General features: G+C 41.3%; 1 long non-coding RNA gene across 1 annotated transcript; it reads left to right on the top strand.

Annotated features, from left to right (window-relative positions):
- The first annotated feature begins 834 nt into the window (after positions 1-834).
- LOC118451955 lies at positions 835-8,659 on the top strand. Its single transcript, XR_004841564.1, has 3 exons — positions 835-6,180; positions 6,922-7,045; positions 7,680-8,659. It is a non-coding gene; the product is annotated as an uncharacterized LOC118451955 (long non-coding RNA).
- The last annotated feature ends 539 nt before the right edge of the window (positions 8,660-9,198 follow it).

The raw sequence follows: 9,198 nt of genomic DNA, 5'->3' as shown, positions 1-9,198 counted from the left end.
ACCACCTCCCTGGGCAGCCCCTTCCAGAGCCTGACAACCCTTTCCGTGTAGGAATTTTTCCTAATGTCTAGCCTAAACCTGCCCTGTGTTGAATTTTGCCCAGAAACTAGACAAAAAGTCACATTTGATCCACGTCGCACCCAAAAGCTGGGCAAGAAGGAAACGGAGGAGGTTGTGTGGACTTGATGAAATGGATGAAAAGCTGGACATGAGCCGGCAATGTGCGCTGGCAGCCCAGAAGGCCAACCGTACTCTGGGCTGCATCGGGAGAAGTGTGGCCAGCAGGTCGAGGGAGGTGATTCTGCCCCTCTACTCTGCTCTGGTGAGACCTCACCTGGAGTACTGCGTCCAGCTCTGGAGCCCTCAGCACAAGAAGGACATGGAACAGTTGGAGCGGGTCCAGAGGAGGGCCACAAAAATGATCCGAGGGCTGGAGCACCTCTCCTATGAGGACAGGCTGAGGGAGTTGGGGTTGTTCAGCCTGGAGAAGAGAAGGCTGCGGGGAGACCTGATTACAGCCTTTCAATACCTAAAGGGGGCCTATAGGAAAGATGAGGAAAATCTTTTTAGTAGGGCCATCTGTGACAGGACAAGGGGTAATGGTTTTAAACTAAACCAGGGTAGGTTTAGACTAGATATAAGGAAGAAATTCTTTACAATGAGGGTGGTGAAACCCTGGCACAGGTTGCCCAGAGAGGTGGTGGAGGCCCCATCCCTGGAAGCATTCAAGGCCAGGTTGGACAGGGCTCTGAGCAACCTGATCTAGTTAGCGGTGTCCCTGTTCCTGCAGGGGGGTTGGACTAGATGACCCCTAGGGGTCCCTTCCAACCCAAAACATTCTATGATTCTATGATTCTATGATACTTGGTAGAACAAGAATTAGTTTTGCTAGACCAGGAATGTAGACCACACGTGACTTACAGTCCACAGCCTGCGTTCTGTGGAAGTCCAGAGCCTGGAAAATACAGCATTTTTCATCTTTTTAAAGTGCTCACCACTTTTTTCCCCCCAGGAATTCAAAACTAGCTGTTCAGTTTCTTACTGTGTTAACACCATCTATTACAATTTGTGGCTTTCCTTCCTTTTACTTAGGCCAGCTCCCTGTTTTTAACTGCTTTCAACCTGAGTTGAAATGAGATAGTATTGCTGGCCAGAGCATAGCACTCCTTAAAACAAAAGGGGCAGAACATTACACTGTGTATGTAAGTCCTGAAAGATCCAAATTTCTCTCAATTGTCATTTAATGTTATGAAAAAACTTTTTTCACTACATTAACAGAGCAGTTAAAAAAATCCAGATGCACTGGAGAGCAAAGTGGGAATTTTTTCACCTTTCTTTTCTTGTAGTGCACATATTCTAGGAAATCCTAAAACATATTTTTCCAGCCAATGAAGTCAAAACAAAGAAGCTTTTGCAGTGCTCAATTTTAAAAATAGCATGTAGGCTGGCAGAACACAGTCTACATAGGATTAAGCAGGGAGCACTTTGTATATTTGAACCCTTAGCTCTTCTCTCATTCATTTTCTTTTATACTATTTGCTGGTGAACACTGTGGATCTTTGTGGAAATCATCCACGTGCTATTCAACAATCCATATATTATGGTTCTGTCCCTGACCGTGTGTGCTCACACTCGCTCACTCTGCTTTCCCTTCCACTAGTGCTTAAGGCAGAATGTGGGTATCTGCCAGTCACTAGCCCTGTAGCTTTCCCCTTGTCAGAAACTAATTTTAGATTTACTTATCCCAAGACAAAATAGAAATTTGATTCTGTTCCCATGAGGATTCTGTTGCTTGGAAAGGACAAATCTGTAATTTGTGAACCTTCTAACTTTTTAGTTGCCTCTGGTTCTGCAACGGTTTTGCTTTCACTATTGTATTTCAGTAGACTCAGTACAGGATAGGTTTAAAACAGACCATGTTGCAACCTTTGTGCTCTTCTAACAGAGCATGGGAGGGGTGTATGCTTTGTTTTGGAGGAACGTGTTGTTGCTGAAGACTGCCTTAAAGTGAAAATGGCATCTTGAGATGTTTGTAAGCATATAGATTAGATTGCTAGGTATCAAGTGCTTTGTGCCAAGAGGACAGTTGCGTTGCACAAAGGATAATTTCTCTTGGCAGTATTTCTTTCTGTGAGAGTGTGTCACACCAAAACGTGAAGGTTCTCAAACCTGCTCCCAGATCATGAATACTGTTTGCAGTTTGGGTAGTTAGATAAAATACTGTGTTGTAATGTGGCGTCTTTGAGAAGGAAGTAGAGAAAACACTGGTAGGAGAAAGCAGCCCATCCGAGTTTGCACAGCTGGAACCAGAAAAAGCAAGAGTTGCAGCAGTGGGCAGGAGCACTAAGAACTGTTACTTCTAGCTGGCTTGAAGGAAGAACTGAGCAAGAGAGAAAATTCAAAAGATTAGTAGATAGATGGAGTCAGATGGAAGAGAATTAATTTTTATATATGGAATAAGAAGTTTTGGATTAAGAAGCCCCATCCCTGCAGCCACTTTGCAGTGAGAATATCACTGCCTGACTGCAAGAAGATGTATTCTGCTTTTGTGTTTCCAAAATCAAGTCTAGTATGTCATGTCAATTTAGTATTGTCTAGCACTTTTCTCAGTGAGCCATCTGTAGAAAATTACCTTGAAAGAGGATCTTTTTCTGTATCCTAAGAATTTCCTGTGCCAACCCGTAGGTCCATAATGAAGAGGAGTGGGAATAGGACTATCAGCCCACGTTTGCTAATGCTGCCATAAAGCTGGCACAGTTGGAAAACAGCAGCTACCCCGTGACTTTGAAGAACAGGTGGAAACCGTGACATAGTTGTTGAGCCAATAGTATTTCACAAGCAAGCAGACGCCCAGCCGTAGCTATTGCTCATAAATACCCGTAGCCAGCGTGCTGAGGGATATGAATAAGCATCAGTCAGTTGGCTAGTAGCAGGCACTGCTGAAGTGCCATTATAATCAATGTAAATGGCATGCTATTTAAAAAGAAAAACGTTAACCAACCTGGCATAGTAAAATCGAAGGACTGCTAATTGTAATTTATTAGAATAGCTATCCTGCAGTTCAGAGCTGCTGTTCAGTTCATCTTGCAAACTTGAATCACTTTTGTTTCCAGAAGATGCAGGTAATTGCTCAGGGCTTAGTTTGGGTTTGTTCAGTGCAGCGAGATCTCTGTCATTTGACTCCTGCACAGTATAAAACCCCTAAATGATAGTAGTGTTTAAACTTTTGAAGGCATTACTGTAGTTTTTGGATAATTTAAGTGCATTAGGCCTATACAAAATTAAACCTGCCATTTTTATGTGGGTATGTTTTCTATGTGTACATAGGAAAGTGATACATCATATAGTTAAGTCTAAGTTCAAATAACTCCCCCTCCAAAAATAAATCCTCTATAAATAATGAGACTTACGAACTAGTTTAGTTAGAACTGAAGATGAAAAATTGTTTAAGGAAGAAGAACTTCACTAGGAAGGACTTATCGCTTGTTTGTTACCTGTTGCCATTGAGCGCATACGGTGTTTTTGTGGTCTGAGACTTTATCTGCATTCTCATACTCTTTTTTTTTTTTTTTTTAAACCTGGCCTACTAGATGTTTTGCAGTTTCTTGAATTCAGGGGTTGGGCTTTAGAGCAGAGCACTTGTGCTTTGTTTCCATGGCTTCTTCAGCAAGTCCAAATAGGCTTAAACTCCTGTTGATCATTTTATAGGGAAGTAATTGCTACACATGAAGTCTTCCCAAAACATCTAAGTGGCATATACAAGAGCAAGCCAAATTTAAGACAAAATCAGTGTGAAGCAAGTGGAACTGGCCCTATAGGCCATTTGCTTCTGGAATCCACTTTTTTCTTTCCTTTCTTTGTCTTCCCCACCGTGGGTAGCTCCATTCATACGTGGACAGCTGCATTCAATTCTTGCTGCTCACTTCATGCCACTTACCTCATAATCCAGACCAGAGGTTAACGTATTCAAGCTCAGTGAGGAAAAGTGTAGAGGCATATAGGTAAACAGAGTCCCACATAATTGTAAAACTCTATAAAAATCTCCAGTCTCTATGTTCTGGGATATGTGCTGGGATTTTGGATATTTAGCCTTCTTGCTAAAGAACTTGTTTCAGCAGTGATACGTAAAACAAACACGACAAGAAATGTTGATGGTCCTGCTTGTACAGAAGACTTAATAGGAAGCAAGCAAAAGTGAGCTTTACAGTCAGATTTGAAGGAGCAAAATGTGATAGCTTGGGAAATGTGTTCTACTGACAACTGAAGGGCCCTAGATGCAGCTATTTTGTAATTCAGTATGCTAATGACTTCAAAGTGACCTGTGCTCCACTCTGCTGCAAATAGATTTCTTTGTATTGGTACACACAGGCTTCTGCTTTCTGGTCCATAGCCTTATTCATTAATCCTTACTGACATCTATTATTGAATTTGCCTTCTCTAAACAGTTGGTTTCCATCTCTGTTATTAAATCTCCATCCTAGCAAATAGATAAAAATTACCTTTAGAACACAGCCTAGTGAAGACACGAGCTAGTGACTCAGACATTCTTTTTCCTAAAGACAGTACCCCTACTGTTTAAATATGATTTTTTTTTTTTTTGTAGTTGATATTCACATGTGTGTTTGGATCTGACAACAGTTTTGTTCTCTTGGTGAGGGAATTTTTCCTGGAAGGCTACAAAAGCCCATTAATAGACCCTCACAATGCAGTGCTGAGGAGCGTGCATGCATGAACTACAAGTCTGCCAGCTTTTTGTGAGGCTCTGCAGGGGGCACTACACGGAAATAAAGCCTTTCAGGCCCTTTTAATGTAGTTCTGACCTTCCACTCTATATTAAACAGATGACTGGAACCAGAAAGATAGGTCATTGTGATTGCGGTTAATATTTGTAAGGACCAAAGCAGCTCTCAGCCTTTGAGGTAGAAGGGAATCATCTTAAGTGTGAAAATGTATCATCGCAAGAATGGGGAGGATCAAAGGAAGGCCAGCTGGTGCTCGGACATCTTTTCATAACCTTTATTACAATGCTAGAATACACTAACCTCAATGGGAAGTCCATTCAATTTGTGTATTTCAAATAGATAATCTGTATTCTGGTGAAACAAAGCAACCTAAAAAAGCCCCTTCTAAAAAGGGGGTGGTTGACACAAATTTGCCTATGATTTAATCATACTGGTTTTCTAAAATCAGCTTAGCTTTTTCAATGCAAATATATGAATGTATGACATGCTTATTTTGGAAGTGTCTGAAAATTTGTAAATTTAGGTACAGAGAGTTCTAGCTGATTTTACTGTGGTTTACTTCCACTTCTGAATAAAGGCCCTCTGCATTTTGCCATGCACAAAACGTGAGGCACAATATTTCAGGGAAAAACTATACAGAGCATTAAGTCGTCCAGGAGGTATTTATATGTGGAGGCATGAAAAGGCCAAGATTAAAGCTGACTAGTGTTGACAAACAGCAAAATTTAAGCTTGGGCTTCCAGGGAACATCCTACCACTCTAAGTATATATGAAATTAGCAATATCAAAGCAGAAAATGAATGAAGATTGCTGTTTAGAGGTAGGCTGTTACAGTAAAGTCCTGTGTCCGCAGGTTGAGGGCTGTGCTCCCAGATCTGTGCTAAATGGGTAGGGAAAAGCAGTGGGACTGTAGGCATAGACCAGAGGTGAGCACTTCTGCTGTGGTATTTTTTAGATAGGCAATACTGGGGATCACTTGAACATCAAAGTTCAAACTCAAGTGTTAAATGGTTTAGTTATTACTTTCAGATTGGGATTTCAATCAATCACTTTCTGAATTTGTTCCATGGATTCAGAATGGGGAAAGTATCCCTTCTACTCATTGAGTAGGGACTTACTTCCAACCAACTTTATTAAACGTTTTGGCTAAAGATTGACACCTATTTAAGAATTGCATTATTTATGGAGTTAGGCCGTGACAGGAAAGTCAGCAGTTAGTCTCTTAATACTGCAAAACACCAAATGGGCAAACGACTATTGCCTTTTCCTACCCAGAAAGCGACGGCAGACAGTCAGCGCGTCAGCTGAGTAATGACTGCAGCCTGTGAAACAAGTCTGAGGGGCGCTGAAGTTCTGACAGCTTCAGGAGATGCAACAACTTTGTTTCAATTCAAAAGTCATTAAAATCATTCCTAAGTTCTAAAGCTCAGAAGAAAAGGTATTTAATTTCTTTTTCTCCAAGTAATTTGCATGTCAAATCTCTCTCCCTCTCTCACGCGCGCTCTCTCCCTCTCTCTGCTGCCGGTGATGTCTCTCTCAGCAGCTGTCTAGTCATGAATCACTCCTGTCATCTGAAGCATATTTTTAACACTTCTGGACGTGCTCTAAAAGCAAATGCTGTTAAGCAAACAATTTGCACTGTTTTTCCATGCACCCTCTTCACTTCCCAAAACCTTTCATAATCATGATTTTAAAAGCTGGGTCACAGGGGAATCAGGTACTGGAAAATACAACCTTTTGTATTTGTGAGAGTATCATAACGTTACATCAAGTTCTCATGTTATGCAGATCTTCTGTCTGACTTGCAGAAGACTTGAAGGTGCCTGAAGCCTGAGAATTTCACTTCATTAAGATTCATATGAATGTTGCCTTTGGTTTCACTCATTGTAGTCTGCACCCTCTCAAGCTCAAACTTCAGTTTGAGTTTAGGAATTGAGCATACAAAAAGAAAATCACTGTCAAAGCTTAGCTCAGCTGCTGTTATGGTGAAGTAGATTAGATTATGCCATGTTTGCTTCAGAGTGGTTATTTTACAGCCTGAAATGGAAAACATAATCATGGAGCCTGATAAATTATTTGTCTTGTAATCATGAGTTTCAGAGCTACCACAAAAAGGACAATGACCAAAAAGGTTTTGATCTTAAAAGCTTTTCTGCTTTTCTCATCTCTTCTTTGGCAGAAGGATGACTGCTGGGGCCCTAGGGACCCAAGGATCTTCGCCAGGTGCCTGGAAGGCCTTTGGAATCATCCAGTAACAAGTCAAATAGGAAGAAAAGTGTATTTTGGTCTTCTCCCATTGGCTAGTAAGTGACTCTTCTGTCAATTCAAATATTTGTCAGGAATACAAGTTGTTGAGCTCTGGATCCAAATGATTACACTGGCATATGGGGAAAACAGGAATCCTGATTGTGCCCAGCTGGAAAGAACTTTCTCTTTCCAACTGTGGCTTTTAAATACCTAGGACTGAGTTAGTTTTGATTTTTCCAAAGCCTAGAAGCGATAACCCTAAAGGATGCTTTTGACTGAAGTCCTAATGCAAGCGTTCCACCAACGGTATTTATGAGCCACACACTTGCACTTTGTGTTTGCAGTTTACATCCCTTTATATTTAAGTGCTTAGAAGAACCCTAGTGAGACAAAATACTAAATAATAATTGAAGTCTAGGACATAATTGTGTAATGTATTTCTGATAAGGAATGCTCTCATTTGTGCCCTTGCAATATTGCAAGATTTGTGCCCTTTAGTATTGCAAGAAAAGCCTGACATATTGTGAGTGCCTAGAAATCAGAAAATGAAAATAATCTCAAAGTATTTGTAGCCGTTATTTGTAAGTCACATTTCTGATGCTTTAGGATATACCCACATGGTTTTTGAATGTGCGGTTTGTATCAAGCAATAGGTTCCCTCATCTCTCCCTTATTCCTCCATGCATTTAGGTTAAGCGATTTATTTTCTCCTGGGCCAAACGTCTCCCTGGTGCATCCTTGGTAGGAGGTTGGATTCGGAGTAATGGGCGAGTAAAGAGTTTGTCCACCGGGTGGCAGTGAAAGCTCGAGTTACGGAAGGGATGGATGGTCCCAGGGCTTGAACTGCTCCGCTGCGACTCCTCCGGCCTCGGTGCCTTCCCCCTGCACGTCCCAGGTCATCAGGCTGTGGCTTTACCCACAGTGATAAACCTCATTCCTCTATGTCAGGAAGCAATAATGTGTTAGCTCGTTTGCTATCTATGTCTTTAACAAACTGTAAGGAAATAACTTCTTACCCTAGACATACCTTCCGCGCAGAGCTGGAGGTAGCATTGCCAACAGCCAGAATATGCCTGTGCTTCAGTCTTGCAGATATTGTCATGTGATATAAATATAATTAGTTTTATAGTGTGCTTTATCACTGTGTGTTTTGTGAACATGTGTTCCTACCTAATGCCCTAATACTTTAAAACTGTTCCTCTTGCTGCAGGTGGTTGCACAAAGTGAGCCAGCTCCATTATGCTCGTGCAGTGGTCCCTTGGGAAATGCTCTGACCCCATGGCAGAGCTCTGTGGGCTCTGGGGACCTCTTACTGTTTCCTGATACTATTTTCTAAATAAACCCTTAATCACCTCTGTCACTTAACCTGAAAGGATCCTCAGCACACTAAGTACTTTTAACACAGCTCTGTTTTGAACTTACCCATTGCTGTTCTTTGATGGTATGATGCCCACCTGCCAACCCACCTACTACCTTAGGAAGTCATTCCCCACTAATTCTCCCTGCAGAACAAAAGTTTTGGCTTCCACTTCTGGCAAGGATCTGAAAGTATTGCACAGCTGCATGTATTCAAACTGAAAGGGCAGGGATCAGAGAAACCAGTCAAAGCATAAACAGTGAGAAGTTGTCTGTGTTCAGAATAAATAAAGTATGAGTGTTCGAGAATAGCACAATTGAAATTTCTTAGCTGTACCTTCCCCAGAATGGGAGGAGAATAGGTCAAAAATCAAGAAAAAAGAATCTGAAAGTGGTTCCTTTAAGATTAAGAAATAATCTCTTCAAAAAGTGCACAAAACCTAAAATCTAATAGTAAAGTGAAAAGTATGGATTTTGGTCCTTACATGTAATTTCCAAGGATGTCTTGATATGGAGTTGCAATGTTTGGCTTTGTGATTTTTGCCGTACAGGTTAGTACTAGATGCAGATCAAACACTACCGTCGGTTTTAAACCTGCTTACAGATCTGGCAGCGATAAAGGTATCTATAAAGTGTTATGAGTCAAATAGTATGACTTTGTCAGTACTTTACAACCCAACTACATTTCATCGCTTTACCATTTGTAGTAAGGGCTGTTATCACTATAACTGGTATTGCTGTGGTGGGACTACCTGTGCCACTGCCAGAAAAACAGTCGATTGCTTGAACTGAAACAGGATGTGCACCCCCCTCTTGCTACAGCCGAGATTTTGCTGCTGTAGCATTTTCAGCT

This window comes from Egretta garzetta, unplaced genomic scaffold (genome assembly GCF_000687185.1).
Source record: "Egretta garzetta isolate BGI_Z169 unplaced genomic scaffold, ASM68718v1 scaffold193, whole genome shotgun sequence".
NCBI classification, from domain to species: Eukaryota; Metazoa; Chordata; class Aves; order Pelecaniformes; family Ardeidae; genus Egretta; species Egretta garzetta.
Note: the sequence above shows the minus strand (reverse complement) of the source record. Positions and strands in the feature narration are given on the sequence as shown.